This window comes from Lepus europaeus, chromosome 15 (assembly GCF_033115175.1).
Source record: "Lepus europaeus isolate LE1 chromosome 15, mLepTim1.pri, whole genome shotgun sequence".
NCBI lineage: Eukaryota > Metazoa > Chordata > Mammalia > Lagomorpha > Leporidae > Lepus > Lepus europaeus.
Genome location: NC_084841.1, coordinates 8,632,346 through 8,653,093, shown reverse-complemented (window position 1 = coordinate 8,653,093; position 20,748 = coordinate 8,632,346).

The window sequence follows — 20,748 nt, the reverse complement described above, 5'->3', positions numbered from 1 at the left end:
GATGACAATCATTAGACAACCACATTGAAGGCCTGATTTGGCTTCTCCTGAGTTCTTTTTTATTTCCAAATCTTAAAAAATCTTTTTAAAAAGATTTATTTATTTATTTGAAAGGCAGAGGCAGAGAGATGAGAAGGAGGGAGAGAGAAAGTCTCCCATCTGCTGGTTCATTCCCCAGATGGCTGCAGTGGTCGGAGCTGGGCTGATCCAAAACCAGGAGCCAGGAACCAGGAGCTTCTTCTGGGTCTCTCACACAGGTGCAGGGGCCCAAACACTTGGGCCATCTTCTACTGCATTCCCAGGCCATAGCAGAGAGCTGGATCGGAAGAGGAGCAGCCGGGACTCAAACCAGCACCCATATGGGATGCCAGCACTGCAAGCAACAGCTTTATCTGCCATGCCACAGTGCTAGCCCCTGAAAAAATCTTTTAAAACCTCTCACTTATCTTCAGTTAACGAAATTAAAAAAAAAAAAGACTACTTAGACGTGGTTAGATTCCTAGCACTGTAGCTTCTTTAGGGATTGAATATATGGCTATATTATTGCTTACAAAAGTGTTTTGAGCTTATATTGAAGATGAGGGTCTATATTTTTTATTTCAGTTTTCAATTTAGTTTTGCCACAAATTTTTTTTTAAACTTTTATTTAATGAATATAAATATCCAAAGTACAGCTTATGGGTTACAATGGCTTCCTCCTCCCAAAATTTCCCTCCCACCCACAACCCTCCCCTTTCCTGCTCCCTCTCCCCTTCCAATCACATCATGATTCATTTTCAATTCTCTTTATATACAGAAGATCAGTTTAGTATATATTAGGTAACGATTTCAACAGTTTGCCCCCATATAGTAACACAAAGTGAAAAAAAATACTGTTGGAGTACTAGTTATAGCATTAAATAAGAGTGTACAGTACATTAAAGACAGAGATCTTACATAATATTTTTTTTAAAAAATTAATTTTCTATGCCATTTCCAATTTAACACCAGGTTTTTCCTTTTTTCATTTCCAATTATCTTTATATACAGAAGATCGATTCAGTATATAATTAGTAAAGATCTCATCAGTTTGTACTTTGAGCCCCCTCATTAAAGAGGGTTGGTGACAGTGAACTGGTTATCTAGTCAAGGGATGATGATAACGTTCTAGAATACAGAGAGGCCCCTCCAGAAAGAATTCCCCAGCCTGGGATGTTCACAGCCACATGTTTAGAAACACTGCCATAGACTGTGCAGCTAAATCCTGGACTAAGGAAAGTCACTCTGAATGCCAGCCACCAGGAAACTGAATTGTCTTTCTAGCAACAAGAAAGGCGACACTTCGTGGTAAAATTTCAACTTTTCTTGCATATGAGTCTTGTGCTCATTCCTTCATAAATCATGGTCAGAGGGTTTGTAAACCTGCAAAATGCAATACTTTACCTATGCTTAGTGTGGCTCCCACATTTTTGGTAGTAAAATAATGATTTCTACTAAATGACCTCAATAGAAATTTCTTAGAAGAGCAACATCACTTGTTCCCCTTTAAAATCACTTGACTGACTGCCTGTGTGAACAGAACCTTATTTTGAGGAATTGGATGTCCAAAAGGGCTCTTGCTGGTGACATTCCTTGGCTTAGCTCTTGGAACCATATCTCCAGGGACTATCCTCCTGTGATTGATGAGGACAGAGGAAGTCCAGGATTAATTAGGAACTGGAAATATAGAGCACTGCAGAAAAAAATAGCGTAGTGCTTTGATTCATTTTCATGACCAGTTCATGCAGCAGTAGAACAGTCTCCAATTATTGAGAGAACTGAAAGTTCTGTGTTAGGAGGATCCTAAATAAAACCTTAGGAAGATGTACTTCTGCTGATTTTAAATATATTTTATTCCTATCTCATAGAATATTGAATAGAATTCCATAATTTGGGAGTGTAAAATCATCCCTTTGTTTCAAACCACCCTAAATAAAGCTATCCTTCATTCTATGTCATATTCTGTTTAATATGTCACCTTCAAATATGTGATTACATTATTCTTAAATTTGGAAAGAAACAGAGTTTTGATAGAAAAAGTAAAACCTAGATGGTGATTACAATTTTATGCTGATTATGTGCTTGGAGCACATTGATATTTCCCAAGAAATTGTTAAGTGAGACTTCCAGAGCACAAATTCGATTGTTTTCATAAAATCAGCATTAAAAAAAGAGCTTATTTTCTTTCTGCGTTGCCCATGTAACATATATGTAGGCACCTATTAGTGTAATAATTGAATTTATTGCTGGAAGATATTTATAATTTTATTGTCATGGTAGCATCTGTCTATGTAATGCTTATATCAATCAACAATAATTGGTTACTAAGTTAGGGAAGCTATTGTGTATGGTGTCCTGCTGTGACTTATCTGGCCCCTTAATTTGATTTATTCCCCTTGAGTAAAATTCTTTGAAACCTCCAGGTCTCATGTTCTGAAAGACAATATTTTCAGGATATGTTTTTCATGCTAGAAAATAGCAATTGTTGTCAATCAGTAGTTCATTATTGAGCATCTATTTGCATAAGAGTATGCCAGGTAGTGTGAAGAATTCAGATGAATAGCTTATATATGGTTCATTTTCTTTTTATTAAATTTTATTTAAGTTATACAAGTTTCATATATTTCATATATACATATTTAGGAATATAGTGGGACTTTCCCCTCACCCTGCCTCCCACCCATTTTCCAACCCTTCCTCCTCCTCCTCGCTGTCAGATTTCCATTCTTAACTTTTACAATGATTTATTTTCAGTATAGTTAATGATCATATGGTTAAACCTACTCTAAGTAAAGGAGTTCAACAAATAGTATGAAGAGAAAGGAAATAAAACATAACACTGTTCCTCAATGGAAGAGACAAGAGATATAAACAATCATCTATTCTCAAATTGTCTATTTCACTCCAATACATAGCAGCTCAGGTATTCTATTAGTTACATTGGATCAGGGAAAACATGATATCTGTCTTTTTGGGACTGGCTTGTTTCACGAAGTATAATGATTTCCTGTTCTGACCATCCTGTTGCAAAAGAGAGGATTTCTCTCTCTCTCTCTCTCTTTCTTTCTTTCTTTCTTTCTTTCTTTCTTTTTTTTTTTTTTTTACAGCTGAGTAGTACTCCAGTGTTTATACACCATAATTTCTTTATCCAGTCAATGATTGATGGACATCTAGGTTGATTCCATATCTTTGCTATTGTGAATTGTGCTTCAATGAACATGGAGGTACAGATAACTCTTTCATATACTGATTTCTTTTGATTTGGGTAAATTCCCAGGAGTGGGATGCTGAGTCATATGTCAGGTCTACAGTCAGGTTTTTGAGATATTTCCATACTGTCTTCCACAGTGCTGAACCAGTTTACATTCCCACCAACAGTGGACCAGGGTACCTTTTCCCAACATCCTCGCCAGCAGTTGTCATTTGCTGATTTCTGTATGTGAGCCATTCTAACTGCAGTGAGGTGAAACCTCATTGTGGTTTTGACTTGCAGTTCCCTAATGGCTAGTTATCCTGATCACTTTCTCATGTGTCTATTGGCCATTTGAATTTCCTCTCTTAAAAATGCCTGTTTGTCTTTTGTCCATTTCTTAACTGGATTATTTGTTTTGTTGTTGAATTTCTAGATGTTAACACTATATCAGTTGCATAGTGTGCAAATATTTTTTTTCCTATTTGTCAGGTGTCTCTTCACTTTGCTGAGTTTCTTTTGCAGTGCATAAATTTCTCAGCCTGATTTAATCCCATTTGTCAATTTTGGCTTTGAGTGTCTGTGCTTCGTGGCTTTTCCAAGAAGTCTTTGCCTATGCCAATGTCTTGTAGAGTTTCCCCCATGTTCTCTAATGATTTAGTGCTATCAGGTCATAAATTTGTTTTTTTATCCATTTTGAGTGGATTATTGTGTAAGGTGTAACGTAGGGGTCTAGTTTCATACTTCTGTATGTGGAGATCCATTTTTCCCAGCACCATTTGTTAAAGAGAATCCATGCTGATGCACAGATTGATTTTAGCTCCATTTTCGAAGATAACTTGTCTGTAGATGCATAGATTGATTTCTGGAGTTACTTTTCTGTCCCGTTGGTCTACAAGTCTGTCTTTGTGCCAGTACCAGGATGTTTTGATTATAACTTCCCTGTAATATATCTTAAATCAGGTTTTGCGATGCCTTGTTGTTTTAAGATTGCTTTAGCTATTCAGGGTCTCTTGTGTTTTCAAATGAATTTCCACATAGTTTTCTCTACATCTACTAAGAATGTCTTTAGTATTTTGATTGAGATAGCATTGGATCTGTTAATTGCTTTTAATGGTATGGACATTTTGATGGTGCTGATTCTTGCAATCAATGAACATCATAGATTTTTCCATTTTTAATGTCTTCTTCTATTTCTTTCTTTAGTGTTTTATAATTTTCTTCATGGAGACCTTTGACATCCTGTGTTAAATTTATTCCAAAGGTGTTTGATTCTTCTTGCAGCTATTGTGAATGGGACTGATATTAAAAGCTGTTTCTCATCTGTGACAATGTCTATATATACAAAGGCAATTGATTTTTCTGTGTTGATTTTATATCCTGCCACTTTACCAAACTCTTTTATGAGTTCCAATAGTCTCTCATTGGAGTTTTTTTAGATCCCCTATGTATAGGATCATGTCATCTGTAAATAGGGATAGTTTGATTTCCTCCTTTCCAATTTGTAGCCCTTTTATTTCTTTTTCTTGCCTAATGGCTTTGGCTAAAACTTCCAGGACTATATTAAATAGAAAAGGTAAGAGTGGGCATCCTTGTCTTGTTTTGGATCTTAGGGGGAGTGCTTCCAGCTTTTCCCCATTCAGTAGGATGCTGGCCATGGGTTTGTCATATATTGCCTTGTTTGTGTTGAGGAATGTTCCTTCTATACCATTTTGCTTAAGGTTTTCATCATGAAAAGGTGTTATATTTTATCAGATCCTTTTTTCTGCATCTATTGAGATAATCATATTGTTTTTGTTCTTCAATTTATTAATGTGATATATCACATTTGTTGAACTATTCCTGCTTATTGGGGATAAATCCCAGTCGGTCTGGGTGAATGTTTTTTCTGATATGTTGTTGGATTTGATTAGCTAATATTTTATTGAGGATTTTTGCATCTATGTTCATCAAGGATACTAGTCTATAGTTCTTTTTCTGTGTTGCATCTTTTTCAGGTTTATGTATTAAGGTGATACTGGCTTCATAGAAGGGGTTTGGGAGAATTCCCTCCCTTTCAATTGTTTTTGAATAGTTTGAGAAGAATTGGAATTAGTTCTTTAAGTGTCTGGTAGAAATCAGCAGTGAAGCCATCTGGTCCTGGGCTTTTCTTGTTGGGAGGGTCTTTATTATTGATTCAGTTTCCATCTTGTTTAATGGTCTGTTTAGTTTTTCTATATCTTCATGATTCAATTTTGTTAGGTTGTATGTTTCTAAGAATGTATCCATTTCTTCTAGGTTTCCTAATTTGTTGGCATACAACTCTTTGTAGTAATTTCTGATGATTCTTTTTACTTCTATGGTATCTGTTGTTAAATTTCCTTTTTCATCTCTGATTTTATTGATTTGGGCCTTTCCTTACTTTTTTTGGTTAGTGGCACCAATGGTGTTTCAATTTTGCTTATTTTTTAAAAAAACATTACTTCATTTCACTGATTTTTTTGTATTTTTTATTTCAATTTTGTTTATTTCTTCCCTAATTTTAATTATTTCTTTCCTCCTACTAATTTTGAGTTTGGTTTGTTGTTGTTTTTCTAGGTTCTTCAGATGCATTGATAGCTCATTTATTTGGTAACTTTCTAGTTTCTTCATGTAGGCACTGATTGCCTACTCTTGGGCGGACAGTGGGCTCTGTTCCAGAGAGATTTGGGGGAATCATATGTCCCTTTCCACTGGACCCACGTCACTCTCTCCCTCCAGCTTTATCACCATGGTTGCTGCAGTCGGTTTCACCTTCGTCTCCACACTGTTGCCTGCTGCAGCTCTGCTCATGCTTGTGATGTGCTTTGGCACCACCCACACAGATTCACGCAGTTTCATCTCCTGTGGGGCTTCCCATTGTGGGTTTTTCACCAATTTCTCCCTGAAATTGTACTTCCTTATACTTTTCTCCACACTGTTTATTCTTAGCCTAGGGAAACATGTTGATCCCTCATGGTTTATTTTCTTAAAGGGAAAGCTTTCTACTTTATTAGGAAAACATGGTTTAAACACATGAAAATTTTCGTGTTCGTTCAGTAGATAAGTGAAATCTGAGAAAATAGATATAATTAGATGGTATCACTTAACTAGGGAGCACTAAGCTGTAGAGGGTCTCCTAATCTAATTCCGCACTGCATACCTTGAGTCTTGACGTTCCATTGGCATTTATATTTTATTTCACTCTTAATTTTTGTATTGAATGGGATAAGAAGACTTTTAAATTTTGTGTCTTTAAACAATCTTGACTGTATTCATTCATATTCAGTTTAATGTAGCTCATGTGTATCACCTTATATATATATTCAGAATGGATTGGCAATAATCATAGGGAGTTTGAGGACTGTCAAGAGGCTAAAAACAGAAAACTTGTCCCACGTGTCAAAGGAAATAGCTTGGAGTATAACCAAAAACAGTTTCAATGATTATGAAAAAGCTGAAGACTTTTTGAGGGAAGTCTTCTCCCTGGAGAGGGAGAAAAAATGTTAGTGGCAGTAGTATATTTTTTAAATTTTTTTTAGTAAATCTTTGAAATGTCAAATTTTTAGGACTGCCAGTAAAGAAAGGAATGTCTGTTTTGGTACTACTAATAAAATTGCATTAATTTTTTTTTTCAATTTCCCAATGACATGCTATGCCAGTATAGTTTTGGGGTGAACTCTTTGAACAGATGAAATATGTTTTTTTTTTAATGATGCCTTTGAAAAACAAAAGTTGATGTTGTTAATGAGCACTTGAATAGATTCCAGAACTTGCTAGGAAGCGCTCTCAAACTTGGCTAGCTATTTTGAAAATATTATAATAATCATGATTAACGTAGTAAATAACCTGATTTTAAATGGAAAGTTACTAGTATTATATTGAAATTACAATCTTTGAGAAAAATTTCATAACAATTCATGCATATTTCAGTTGAAATAGCCTTGACATTTATCTTCCATTGAATTACATGTCACATAACTTGAATATATTTTATGAGATGTTAAATGCTATGGAAAGACGTAGAATAATTTTAAAGGAACAAGGTGCAAAAAGACTGGGTGCATTATTTGACAGTCTCAATAGCTTGCTGAGGATAGGCTACATTGAGAAGATATCATCAGGGCTAGAGTTTAAGAAAATGGGGTCAATAGTCTTGTGGGCAAATTGGTGAAGACCAAGGAAAGAGTGGATTAGATCCCTAGGGTGTGAAACTGCATATATACACATGAAATACCCAAGAATGCCAACTGTGGCAGAATGCAGGAAGGGGGATAAGTAATAGGAATTGTGGCAATGGTATCACAGTGGTAATGGAAGCACAAACCAAGTAGGCTTTGTAGGCCACTGTGAAGGTCCTTTGTTTTTCATCCTTCCTAGTTTTAGGCATAAGTGACACTATTCAGTTCTGATTTTGAAAGGATTCTATGATTGTTAAATTGCGTAGGGGTTGGGGTGAGATTCATGGACAGTAGATAATACCAGTTGGGAGAGTAGTGTCCTTAGTAGAGGTGATATTAAAAGCAGCCATGTTCTGGATGTATTCTCAAGGTCAAAGCTTGGTTGACAGATTGGATGAAATTCGGTACACTTTGGTATGTTGCTGTGTTATAGTTATATTGCGTTGTGTTGCATTCTGTTATGTTGTAGAAGTTTATCAGATGCTCCAGTGGAGGAGTCCAATGAGCAGTAGGTTCTGCAAGTCTGGTTGAGAAGAAAGGGATGAATGGGACTCAAACATGAGGGCATGTAGTTGGTGACTGTACCATGTAGACATAAAAAGGTGGTGATGCTCGACCATGTAAGAATGTGTTTATGTAGCAGGGTTTTTTCTGTTAATTTTCTACAGTTTATAACTCAGAGGGCACTCATCAGAAGAGTATTCCAATACCTTTTGGAACACTGCATTTAAAAATATATTACTGTTTCAATTTTGATTTGCATTAAAGAGATTTCTGAAAACATCTTTATTTATTTTATTATGGTGAAAAGAAATTATGTTTTATTGAGAGCAAAATTCTAATGAAGTAGTAATGTGTTGAAGATAATTTAAACAGACACTTTGAATGCTCCATACTTAAAGTATGTATTTTACATGAAATAGTAGACCAACAGATTTGTCAACTGTCTTTACTATTTTGTTGTGTTTTAATTTATAGATTTAGTTAGTTTATTTGAGAGGTAGAGACATAGAGATAGAGACAGAGATCTCTCACCCCCTGGTCCATTTTCCAGCTGCCTGCAGCATCTGGGCATGGGCGAGGCTGGACTGGAAATTCAAGATCTGGGTCTCCTATAATGAGCCAGGGTATTAACCTCTCGAGCCATCACCTCTTGCCTCCTATGGCATGCGTGAGCAAGAAGCTGGAGTCAGGTGCAGAGCTGGGATTCAAGCTCGGGCACTCTGAAATGGGGTATGAAACGTGCATATCCCAAGTGGCATCTTAACCACCACACCAAATGCCAGTTCCAGGGCTATTACATTTAAATGCTATATCACAATAGCTGAGTTCACTGTATAAATATAAGTTAAATGTTCTAATTGGCATCTGCATTGCCTTATTTAGCTTTTTTATGTGTGTTATAAAAACAACCAACCAATCTCTGACTTCTATGGTATGCAGTTGTTATTAACAGTAGAGGTATATGGATGTTTTTTACTTTTTCCTATTTTGTAGGGGGAACATTTCTTACATGTGTTATAGAATTTTAGCATAATTACCAGAAATCCAATTAAAATGCTAAAACAGTAAAATTTACAGATGAGCTTAAAAGTACTCAACTTTAATAAGGAATTAATTATAAATCTTTGTGCTAAACACTACAGATAATGTTTTTTTTAAAATGTTACACAATATTGTATTATTAAAACAGCATTCACAACTGAGCTCTAAAATTTACTAAGAAGGGAATTAATTGTTCAGCAAATGTGATTACAGACGTGTCCAGTGGTTGAGACATTAGTCAATCTGTAAAAGGCAGTTGTATAGAGTGGAAAGGGAGTACTATTTTGGTTCAAGTATGTAATATATCTCAGTAAAAGAATTGTAAATGAGATTTAAATATTTTATAGCTGGCAAGCCTTGGTTACAAAACATCTCTATTTTTTTAAAAAAAATTGTTGTGTATTATTATGAATGTACTGTCCATGCATTTGCATTCTCAATTCAAAAACATTACAATAGCATATAATACTTACTAAAATCACTTCCTAGTTAATTTCACTTTGAGTGAGCACATATAATAGAGTAAGAACGCTTCTTAGGAAAATGAGCTTTACCAAAAGAATAGGTTGCAAGAAGCAGTATTTTTGTTTCCACTTTTGCCACCTCTGCCATTTTTATTTTCATTGAAAACTGAAGTCTAAGTGCTGAATTTCTTTTTTTTTTTTTTTTTTTTTTGACAGGCAGAGTGGACAGTGAGAGAGAGACAGAGAGAAAGGTCTTCCTTTTGCCGTTGGTTCACCCTCCAATGGCCGCCGCGGTAGCGCGCTGCGGCCAGCGCACCGCGCTGTTCCGATGGCAGGAGCCAGGTGCCTATCCTGGTCTCCCATGGGGTGCAGAGCCCAAGCACTTGGGCCATCCTCCACTGCACTCCCTGGCCACAGCAGAGAGCTGGCCTGGAAGAGGGGCAACCGGGACAGGATCGGTGCCCCGACCGGGACTAGAACCCGGTGTGCCGGCGCCGCAAGGCGGAGGATTAGCCTGTTGAGCCACGGCGCCGGCCTAAGTGCTGAATTTCTGATAGAATCATTCTTCCTGTGCCATTTGGTAGCAGATTAGAAACACACGACTTACAAAGCAGAGTCAAGTTTCTGACGAAATTTGTAGTTAAAATTCACTGTCCAAGGAAATTGAGTTTTCACCTTTTTTATAAGGTGGCATAATCCAGCTGAACTTTTTTTTTTAAAGAATGATTTTATTTGTTTAAAAGACAGAGTTAGAAAGAAAGGCAGAGCCAGAGCCAGAGCCAGAGTGAGAACGAGAATGAGAGAGAGAGGTCTTCCGTCCTCTGATTCACTCCCCAAATGGCCACAATGGCCAGAGCTGAGCTGATCTGAAGCCAGGAGCCTGAAGCTTCTTCCAGGTCTCCCATGTGGGTGCAGGGGCCTAAGGACTTGGGCCATCTTGCGTTGCTTTCCCAGGCCATAGCAGAGAGCTGGATGCGAAGAGGAGCAGCCGGGACTTGAACTGGTGCCATATGGGATGCTGGCGCTGTAGGCTGGGGCTTTAACCCATTGCACCACAACACTAATATCCCAATTTTACTTTAAATACTTTAAAAGTTTAATCTGATTTTAGTTTATGTAAAGAACCAGTATGATTGAGAATTGTATAAAGATACAGCAACAATTCAAGCTTATTATATATATATCATTCATTCATTTGTATTGTGACAACTCTTTAAATAAAGGAACAAATGAAGGGTGGTGTGAAATTTGCAGTGTGTTTCTGGTATTTTATCTGCAGTGTTTTTATACTGTGTTGAGTGTAAGTACTAACAGCAGAGAGCTGAACACAAGATAGATGTGGTATCTGCCTTGTGGTGCTTTAAGTGTTATGCAGAGACAGATTTCATGGCATTTATGAATGAATGTTTGCTGCTATAAAATGAGTAAGTGAGAAGAAAACAGGATGCTGACAGAGAATATTGGGACAGAGGCCATTGTTGTGTGAGGTGTGCCTGTGTAGCAGGCATGTGAGTGGATGTTTGGTAATTATCAAGGCTAAGAGTAGGAGACACTTCAGGAGAGAGCATGTGCTAGGGAGGGAAAATCTTGGACCCTTCCTTGAACTGGAGGAAGACCAGTGGGAGGCAGCGTGGTGACTGACAGAGGCGTAGGATTAGGGGTATAGGGTTGAGGGGGCAGATGATGTAAGACTCTGTTACATTCTAAGAACGGGGATTTACTCTTCCCATAGTAATATGATCTTTGGGTCTGATGATGGGTGGGTGATGCCTTAATTACTCTTGTCATGGTTGTTGTTTTGTGTGTTTTGTTTTCCCTCATTTCTCTAGACCTGTTATTGTGGAAAGGTTTAGAGAGAGAGTGAATCTATTACATGTGTTGGATAGTACCATGTGCTGTCTGTGTTTTCCTGGACACAGGAAAATGAATCCATGGTAAGCAGATCAGCAAGTTTGAGGCAGGGTTCATTTCACGTGATATTAGTAGGAAAGATCAGAAAGAACAGGGCATATATTGATGTTCTGCTTCTAGTGTAATCTTGCACTTGAGACAGCGATTCTCAGGTCATCATGTCATAAACACAGCAGATTCTTCCTGTCACTTCCACTCCTTGGTCACATCTCCCTTTTCTATCTTTACCAACTGGATATTTGCCTGTAAAATTGTCTCTGGGTGCGTGAATACTGATGTGACTGAATAGGTATTAAATAAAACCAATGATGCTATGTATGTTTGTTGTTAATCATATAGAGCCCCATTTAAGAAGGATTTTAGGACTGATTTGGTGACAAGAAGATCAAATTAACAGTGCAGGGAAATAAGATTGTGCAACAGCTTGAGTGAGCCTGGGATAAAGTTCCTTTAGGAAATGGTACAGAGCTGGGTTGAACCAGGCTGTCTGCAATTTCTTTGACAATTGCTTTGAAGGAGTAATTCTGACAACCAAGCATATGTTATAAGGAGCCCCAGACTTGCTGCAGTTCCCTAAGCAATCTTGTGTTTGTTTTTTATCTGAAAAGCCTCTTTGCCCTTCGAGGGTTGTACTGTGTAGAACACCTAGTCAGCCTTTCGAAGAACCCGGTTGGAAAGTCATCATAATGTATTGTGGAAATTGTAGCCTCTTGTGGCATCTGTTTTTCATTTTCTTATATATACAAGCACTCTTTGAAAACACATCGTGGAGCAGATAGGTGTAATTTCCATGACATAGACACAGTATTTTTTCAATGGCGTATGTTGTCCCTACTCAGCTAAGCACATTTGGAGCTCAGCTCAATTCATTAAAGATGACACTAAGTAGGTTAACCCATACTTAATGTATATTAGCTCTTCTGTCTCTTGACCCCAAAGATCATAGACACTCACACAAGTCAAGAGATTTACTTTACTCTGCATTCAAATGACAAGATTTGCCTGTCTCATTAGAGCACCAGGATGAACTCATTGGCAGAGGGTGGTCAGATCACATTCTCTTCTTGTTCTTAGCCATCCCAGGCTCTCACGTGTACACAGAAGTGCATCTTCACCATGGCTTGCAGAGACATGGCCCTCACCGACTCCAGTGCCACAGCCATGGTGAAGATTTTCTGCTTTTCATTTGAGCTGGGCTGCTGTCTGCCTCAGTGCCTTTGCATCTGCCGTACAGTCTATTATGAACATCTTTGGCAGAACTTCATACCTTGATACAATCTGGCGTATTTGGGCCACCCTGGACTCTTTCAGTTAATCATACAGGGGCAAAGAAAATAGAAATATGAGAACCCACGTTTTTAGTATAAGGTCACTACAGAGAGATTCTGGAAGTTGCAATTAAAAGGTAAATTTACTTTGGTGCAAAAATTTGTGATACATATTTAGTATAGTCTTTAGAATTTAGAAATCCAATCCTGATGTCAGTAGTGTAAGAATGCTTTTTAATTGCAGATACCTAACATGAAGGATATGCAATTTTAAAAATGCATGTTTGGAAATCTGTTAATTAGACATTATACATCTTTACACACTAATTTCAACAATATAAGTCTGGAAATTTGATAAATTCATGAGTAAACAGTTTTATTCAGTATGAAAGAGATATTTATAATCATGTTTCTGTAATGCTTTGATTTCCTAAACTGCTCTGATTTTGGTTTTATTTCTTGGGCCAGTACATTCATCACATAAATTCAAATTTTATTGTAGTCTGGGGATACATTACAAATATCATAAATAGCTCAGAATCAGGCATGTCACCAGTCAATAGAATGTGTCACATACTACAAACGTGTTAAAGGGGGGAATACTCTTGGTGTCTTTTTGTTTGAAGCCTGCGCCATCTTTGATTCTGCAGTCTGTCCTAAGTATATTTTGCAATATCTGCTTCCATTGAACCCTACCTCTCTCTTCTGGAGAGTTGCCTGCTTCCTGTGTTTAAGTCTTTTTTACTCTGAGAAGGTTCCTGCTGCTGAACCAACATCCCGAGCTGAGTGTGTGGGGTGGAAGCACAGGCTTTTCTTAAAATCTTCCACAACTTACCACTGAAAAAGAACTAAAAGCCAGACTCGTCAGGATGGCACTCAAGTTCCAGTGACATTCCCAGGCCCCTCACCCACAGTATCCCTCTGACTTTGCCCCTCTGGCCACACCAGGCGAGTTTCTCTTGCGAGCGTGCCTTGTGTAGTCCATCTTCCAGAAACGTGGCTCAGCTTTCTTGGTTGTGACAGCAGGAACTATATTTGGCTTTAGGTTTTTGTGAGTTCTGTCTCTGAATATTTGATTATCTAAGCCCCCTGGAGACAAGATCTATTTTTATTTATTTATTTATTTAGGTCTCTTGCAATTTACCATATGGTAGCCCCATATAGTTGTTGCTGCACACATATTTGTGATTTGGAAGGTTTTATTTCTGCCAAACCAAATGTAGTTTTTAAATGAATATTTATTATTTGATGTTCTTTAAAGTTTATGACCTAGTAGCTTAGATAAAGCAGTGAAGAGTTAAGTTCAGTTCTCCACCAGTATCTTTTGTTCTCTCTCTCTGGACAGCTTAGGGCAGCGGTTCTTAGATGAATTCTCCACTAGTATCCTTTGTTCTCTCTCTGGACGGCTTAGGGCAGTGGTTCTCAGATGGTGGCCTGTCTCCTCCATCAACACAAGGGCTTGTCGAAACTCAGGCTGCTTGTCCCAGTTTCTGATTCTTGAGGTCTGGGTTGGGACCTTCAAGTATGTATGTCCAGCAGGTTGCCAAGTGATGTGGATGCTTGTGCCTGAACCTACTGAGCAAACTTCAGTCTGGTGGGATCAGGAGTCACTAGATACTGAGTCCTAAAATTTCTAAGTCAGACTATTCAGCTGAGAATGAAAAGTGGGCCCGACACCTTTCGGTTTCATATATCTACCTCCATGGCTTGAGGTTTTCTTTGTTTTTCCACTTAAGAGCATGAGGCTAGTGGAGATCCTCCCCACTGGCCTTTATTAATTGGAGGGGAAAATTATTTAACCCGTTGAATGTGTATGCCAAACTTTTGTTTGTTTTCCTGGCCTTGGTTGCCCAGAGAGTTTCTGTTGAACTCAGGTCTTAGAAGAGCCGCATAGGTGAAAGCTCGTTTAATCTGCATGCTAATCCTATGGATTGTGTCTGCTTTTCAATGAGGGGAGATTAGGTTCTGGGTCTAAGGTGATTTTAAACACACAGGAACAGTAGGTGAACCAGGGTGCGAGCTTCGGAAGTTCATCCCTAGAGCCCAAGCTCCTTACTGGTCTCATCTGTTATCTCTCAGTCAAATATGCTGAAGTTGTCCTTGTTTCAACCTATGAGTTGATGCCTTTTCCTCAAATCCTTTTGGCATCTCCAGTTAATCCTTGGCTTAAGGCTGCCCTGTGGGCATCATAGGATTTTTATGCTTGAATGGGAAAACCCAAATAACCATCACTCTTTAAGGTACTGTGTCTTAATCAGATTTATCTTGGTCTGTGAGTGCAGCTGTACATTACAATTACAGTATATTTTTATCACTTGCTTTATGAAAAATGACAGCACATCTCAAGTGGACCAGTTCAGGAGGGAATAGTGGATCCTCTTATTATACGATCTTGCCACTTTTGAATTTGTCATTTTATGAGCATCATTGTATTTGGCCTTGGCCTTCAGAACAAAAACAACAGAAAACTGTGAAACATCATCTTGATTTTACAAAGAACTGAGTCTCAGGGAGTATGAAGAAACTCTTCCAGTCTAGTTCCTAAAACAGGATCTAAGCTCAAGCCCAGTTTTGAACTCCCAGTTCAGTGTTGATGGTACTGCATATATTAGATTAAGATGACATGTGTACCTTGTCTACCCTTTGGCACAGGTTTTGCAATTATTGAGTATAGTTGTTAAATTAGGTTTTACATATTTACTTGCTCAATTAGTGTTTTACAAGCCCCTTCTTAGAGCTAAGCACTCTTGTAGGTGCTTGGAATATATCTGCAAACAAATCACAAAGACACCTGTTTCAGTGGAGTTCACAGCATGATGGTAGATGAGTGATAATAGGGGGCAAACAGGAAAGTGTAAGTTCTGTTGTGGACTAGAAGCTGATCTATGCTGTAGAAACAAAGTAAAAGTCGAGCAAGTCAGAGAGAAGGGCATCTGGACAAAGTGGGGTGCAGTTGGAACTTCACATTGAATTATTAGCTGGAAATGACACGTACGTGAGGAGCAAAGTTGGTGAGGGAGTTCATGACCTACTAGGAAGCCTGGCCCAGGCACAGAGAGCATTGTGGGACAAGGGCCAAAACAGGGAACGTACTTATGGTGCCTTATTTTTATGAACAGCAAGGAGGACCCAGTGGCTATTAGAAGAGCAACAGTAGGCTGTTTTCAAGAACTGATGTGTCAGGGCTGGCACTGTGGCATAGTGAGCAAAGCTGCTGCCTGCATTGCTGACATAACATATGGACACTAGTTCAAGTCCCAGCTGCTCTGCTTCCAATCCAGCTTTCTGCTATGGCCTGGGAAAGAAATGCAAGATGGCCCAAGTCCTTGAGCCCCTGACCTCATGTGGGAAACCCAGAAGAAGTTCTAGGCTCCTGGCTTTGGATTGGCCCAGCTCTGGCTGTTGTGGCCATTTGGGAGTGAACCAGCAGATAGAAGACCTTTCCCTCTCTCCCTCCCCTCTCTCTCTCTTTCTCTCTCCCTCTCCCTCTCTCTCTGTCTCTGCCTCTCTATAACTCTGCCTTTCAAATAAGTAAATAAATCTTAAAAAATCTAATGTGTCACCAGGTTTTCTAGAATCTTGAATGCCAGGGATGTTGTATATCTGACAGAAAGTTTTGAGCTAAGGGTGACATGATCTGATATAGGTTTAGATCTGCCCAGTGGCTCTGTAAAGAGTAGATTATAGAAAAGCAGTGTGGACACCAGGAGACCCAGGAAGAGGCTGTATCTTCAATCCTGTTGAGTGATGAGCCAGGTACAGACTAGGGGAGGGAGGGAGGGAGGGAGGGAGGGAGGGAGGGAGGGAGGGAGAGAGAGAGAGAGAGAGAGAGAGAGAGAGAGAGAGAGAGAGAGAGAGAACAATGGCGGTTGCAAGATATGACAACACATGGGGTGTACGTGGAAGGTATAATCACTGGAGTGACTGATGGGTTCATTGTAGTGTTGGGGAGAAAAGGCAGAGTGCATTGGAGATTTCCGTGATCTTTTGCCTGAGGACCTTTGAGTAATGGAGTTGGCACCAAATGAGGAAGAGAACATGAGTGGAGCAGGCATGCCAGGTGGGCCAACCTCAGAGATCCGTTCTGAGTTCTGAAGTTCTGAAGGTGAGAGCGGAGCAGGTAGGTGGCTCTGGGAGGCGGGGTGACTGACGTCACACTGAAGACAGTGACTTGAGATGCATCAACCTATGTGTGATGCTTAAAGCCCCCTGTCTGGATGAAATGTCCAGGGAACTGGGTGTAAGCAGAGAAAAGGTTATAGACTGCTGAGTCCTGGTGGGAGCCGCAGGACGGTGGGCTGAGTGGCCAGGCACGGATGCTGTCCAGGAAGACAGACCGTGGAGGACTCAGTTGTAACTAAACCTGTCAAATGCTATATAGGTAGATAGGTAAGGAAGGCCTGAAAATTGACCATGGGTTTAGCAAGGGGATGGTCCTTGGGGCTGGTGATGAAAGCAATTTTGGTGGAGTAATGGGAGAAAACTGCAATGGAATGAGTTTCCATACAACGGGAGACTCAGAGACAGGTCGGAGAGCAAGTGGATTCTTTGTAGTCATGTGTTCATTCTCTAATTTTGAGAGGCTTAGTTTAAATTTCCCAGGTTTGAATGGGATTCTGTTATTTGGGTTTGGTTCAGACCGAGGAAGGGAGGGAACAAAACCGTTGAGAGAGATACAGAAGTGCATGAAAGACACTCAGAGGAAGAGAGACAGAATGATCCTGAGAGATTGTGTGGGACCGTCAGCTGTTAAAGTGCACAGATTAAGGGCCAGTGCGTTATCAAATTGGTTTCCTATTCTTCATGTCCATCTGCCTGTTTTCCTTCTGCTGAATAATTAATTGGGTTTTCTGTGAACGAGTAATTCAAGTCCGAGCACCTTGGCCCCTGTTACCGTTCTTCCCTGCCTGCCTGTGTTTCAGATGTATACCATAAGCGAGTTCTGAAGAGTCATTGTCGTTTCAAGGTCTAGGAAACTGTTTTCTACTGCATGTGAACAGGAAGCTTGAAGTCTTAAAATTTAAATATACAGCATCTTTTCACTAGATAAATGTTTTTTAATTTGATGTTGTTTGTATCCTCTTGAGAGCTCACAGTTTTCTGACCAGTGGTGTCACAGTGGCAAGTCCCTTTGGGAGTATGGACATAGAAGTGAGGTAGGTTCACTCAGAGTAGGTGTTCACACACCATTTCCCTTGGCTCTCTATCAATTCTTATCATTTGTCCTGCCTTGCCATTAGACCATCATAGAGGCTAACGGTAGGAAAATGATGGTTTACAATTGTGGTCATTAAGTTTTATCTATTGTTAATTAAGCAAGATTGTGATTTTTATAATTTTAAGAACGTACTTTAAAAATATCATTTGGATTTTTTATAATCTCTTTGATTATAGTGAGTAGCTTTACTACGAGTGTTTTCAGGTCAGTTTCCTATGACATTCTTAGGGAAGTCCTGGGGCTGAGCGCAGGACCATGGCCCATGGTGAGCACTGAGAAATGTCAAATTAGCAACCGAAAGATAAAGCAATGGAAAGGTGGAGGCTGGGGTATGAACACTGAATATAGTGAAGGAAGAAGCAGAGGGAAAAGGTAGAGGATTCTACATGATTCTACATGATTCCATGATTCTACATGGGAAGAATGGAAAATAGGAGATGGAGAGTGGGGAGAAGCCGGAGGTCGACTTGATGTGGAAGGAGAAAATCCGCCACGACTGTGGAACTAGACGTTATGCTCAGACTTACCCTTCTGGAGAGCGTGGGTGCGTCCCACTGCCCTTTGTCCTAAATAAATTATCTGCTACTGCTCAAAACGCAAATACTTCTTGTGGTCAGATTTTTGAACATCAAGACTTGGATATTTGGGATTCCTTTCACCATCAGCACCTTAGGAAACATATTGTGTTTACCAGAATCACAAATGGCATTGCACGTTGCCAAAATGGGGACTTGGCAGCAGCACCCAGGCCAAGCGAACTCCCCAGAAATATAAACACTGTTGCAAGCTGACTCAGGGCCACAAGCAGAGTCCAGCTCTTCTTGAGCAGGTCCCGGATAGACCATGTTTAATGGTTTGAAAGCAGGATCAGAACCCGTATTGACTAACAAAGGAACAGAGAGCCAGCTGCTTCTGTTGCCTGGGGTTGGGTGAAGCCAGTTACCATGGGGCTACATAGGAAATAAGGAAATTTCTCTCAGAGATAAGCTGGGTGTAAAAACAGGGCTGCGATCACCAAGCTCCATTTCTTTAAATCATGCAGAGTGAAGACTCTTCCTCTCCTGGAAGGCAGAGTTTATGCCAAGATCTTTCTATTAAGAGAAATAAACTCCAGAGAATCAGAATATATAGATATAGACACAGATATTTGGATATAAAAAATAGGAGGGTACTTCAATGTGCTTGTGGAAAATGCAGCAATTAATATGTATGTTAACTTTGGTACAAAACAATTTCGAATTCATGCATACGGTAGGGAGGGCTTCAATAAGTTCATTAAAATGAATGTTATGAGAAAGCTGAGCATGCATTTCTTAACATTTTGCACCAAAATTTATCTTTTAGTTCTAAATTCCATGTACTTTTTGAACTACCCTCGTGTGTGTTAGCTTACATGGTCAAGTGAACTGGCAAGACCGAAAGTGTGAAGAAAACTGGCAGACTGGAGATGCAGGAATTGAGGTTTTCGGGCTGCAGAGAAGTGCTGTGGGAGGGACCAGGTGGGAGTGGGTTGAGCTGGGAATCTTGTGCTGTGACAGCATCGCTGTGACAGCGATTCTACTGGAAAGAACCAGGATGACCTTAGACATCCATGAAGGGTTTATGCAAAGGGGAGGGCTGTGTGTCCTTAACAAGTAAAGTTTGCCACTGTGTGAATAAAATTGGGAGAAATGGAGTCATCCTATGACAAATCAGATTTACCATTAAATTATACCATACCAGCAGTCACTCCCAAATTTGTGGTGTTGCTACAGGTTTATTTCTCCAGTGGCATAACCAAACATACTATATGCTGTTAATCTGAATTTTTAAATTTTATATAACATATTTATTTTATAATTAAAACATTTAAAATAAGTAGTAAATTTAAGAACTTTTAGACTGCCTGCATATTTGTCCTTTCCTAGATAAATTTATAATAAACATAATTTAAAACGGAAAGTCTTTAAATTATTTCTTCTTGAAAGACACACTGTTCCTCCAAAAGATGATTTGATAAATATTTTACCAATTATTATCAGCCAAAGAGATTAGCGTAGAAAAAACAGAGGGTAAATTTTTGCTTTATAATAGATAAAATCTATGATTACATGTAGACAATAGAAAAATTCTCATTGCTTTTAAGGATCCTAGATTCTCATTGGTTTCTTAAGATATATTAAAAATAAGCATTAAATACGTTTTAAAGATTAGAATCCTAAACAATTACCAGCTTTAAACAAAACCATTATTTTTTGGAATGATTTTCTGTGTGTCCTTTGACAATTAGAACCACAAGAAATTCAGTAAGGAAGATAGCTATGTCTATGTATCTATAGTTTATATGCCTAAATCTATGTGTGTGTATATAGGAATAGTAATGCTTCTTATTTAAGAATTCAGCAACTATTTCCACACTGTTTAATCGCCCCTTAAAAAACACAGCAACTTTGCCATCTGAACAGCAGGAGGCAAATTTTTGATAAGTAATTCTTTGAAATGTAGAAAATGTCATGGTACTTGTATTTTTCTCAAGTTGACAACATATGGCACTTTTCTAATTGCTCCACCAGTATCTTTTTCAGTGGCTGACATCCACTTGATAAAAAAAAAAAAAATCACAGACTTCTTCAATAGAAATGGTAAAAAAACAATTGCTTTTTACACTGATTTCTGGTTTGACTTTCTAGTTTTTAATATTTCATTAAGCAAGTTCACAAATGTGCTGCTGTATTTTGAATTGTACATTATGTTAGCCAGACATTTCCATTAACCAAATCATTATGGTTCATGGCTATAAAGTCCAGTATTTTTGGGTCTGGGGGTGTGTCAATGTACACATCAAAGTTGCTTTTCTCAAGGGCTTATATTTTAGGTGTGCTGATTTAGCTTAGTTGATTTTTTTGTTCTTTTGTAAATGTGGAGTATGCACAATGTATTGGGGACCCCTTGGAACATCTCCTCTTAACCTTGATTT